The sequence below is a fragment of the Hipposideros armiger genome, unplaced genomic scaffold (genome assembly GCF_001890085.2).
Source record: "Hipposideros armiger isolate ML-2016 unplaced genomic scaffold, ASM189008v1 scaffold_51, whole genome shotgun sequence".
Taxonomy (NCBI): domain Eukaryota; kingdom Metazoa; phylum Chordata; class Mammalia; order Chiroptera; family Hipposideridae; genus Hipposideros; species Hipposideros armiger.
Window position 1 is genome coordinate 2,083,928 of NW_017731401.1, and position 1,347 is coordinate 2,085,274.

A 1,347-nucleotide genomic window follows, 5' to 3' on the forward strand; every position below is an offset into this window, starting at 1 on the left:
TAACAACCATGATTAATGATTTTTCCCTTACATAATCTAAACACTGGAGGCCATCCGGGAGCCAGATTTTTAAAGAGCATTAGTTCACCTGTGTCTCCGGGCTATTTACTCCTTAAATAAACCTTTACTTTCTTTGGTGCAAACTCCTGCTCGTGTTTTCTTTGGGCTGGGATGCGCGCAGGCAAGCGGAACCCTTGGAGTCTGCGGTGACTTCCCCTTATGTACAATAACCCAAGCCCTGCAGTAGGTGGGGACATAAGGGTTCCGGTAAACAAAGTAGACAACCTTGAGGGCCGAGGTTAACCTGAGCAAGACTGACCGACAAAGGACTCAGATTCGCAGAGAGCACGGGGAAACCAGACGGCCGTCACCAAGACCCCCAGAGACGCTTGCCCTTGAGGGAGGCTTGTGTCACCAGGCCGGGCTCAGGCTTTCCCCGGGATTGAGCAAGCTTGGGACATGATTCTCTGCGAGAAGCAGAATTGAGTACCCACTCCCACACTCCATTGAACACAAGAGCTACCGAGCTCACCTGAATAACCACACGCTGAGTCCGCACGCTCACGACGACCGGAAGCCCTTACACTTCCGCTTTCCCGGCAGCCCTCTCCACTACCCCCGCCCCCGGGCGGGCGCGTTGCACGCCGGGAGCCACAATGTCCGGGAAAGCCTGTAGAGGCGGGGTCTGCTGGAATTGGGAGTTGGGCGCTGACGCGCTTCCTGCCTTTGCTGTGAGTGCAGACCTAGGAGCCTAGCTCCTCCCAGACAGGCTCCGAAGTCTGTCTTGGAGAAGGATGAAAAGAATCCCGGTCGTGGTTGGGACGCCAGCTAGGCCCTATCCCAAAGACAAGTTCAAAGGGTAAAATGATCAAACTAATTTAGTTCAGCCAATGTTTACCTGGCTAATTACTTAATGTATGCCAGACACAATGCTAAGCTTGGGACATCTGTCTTAGGTGATGGTCACACTGGTCACAAAGAATACTTTTTATTGGGGCTGGCCGCTCAGTTGGTTAAGAGCTTGCTCAAGAGTTTGAGCTCTGAGCAACAGCGGTTAGAGTCCGGCCTGAGCTGAGCTGCTGCTGAGCTGCCAACAGGTGGCAGGATGGCTCAGCTGAAAAAAAAAAAAGAATACTTTTTATTATTTTACATATGCACCTAATAGCATAGGCTTTGGAACCAGAGAGGTGTGTGTTGTATTTTTGGTTCCAGCACTTCCTTGTGAGTGATATTGGTGAATTAGTGTCTCAAAGCCTGGATTTCCTTGTCCACAGAATGAAGCTAATGCAACCTAACTGAACCTAGGTAGGTGATAGGACCTCAATACATGGTAGTTCTTATTTCAAA

At 50.5% G+C, this 1,347-nt stretch overlaps 2 protein-coding genes across 2 annotated transcripts in view; both read right to left on the minus strand.

Moving 5' to 3' along the window:
- LLPH (LLP homolog, long-term synaptic facilitation factor) overlaps positions 1–640 on the minus strand; it is a 7,864-nt gene extending 7,224 nt beyond the window's left edge. Inside the window, exon 1 of the mRNA XM_019640564.1 lies at positions 533–640. The gene's annotated coding sequence lies outside the window, so the exon portion shown is untranslated. The remainder of the gene's footprint in view (positions 1–532) is intronic.
- Positions 1–1,347, minus strand: part of TMBIM4 (transmembrane BAX inhibitor motif containing 4) — a 31,469-nt gene that overhangs the window by 10,479 nt on the left and 19,643 nt on the right. The window lies entirely within an intron of this gene.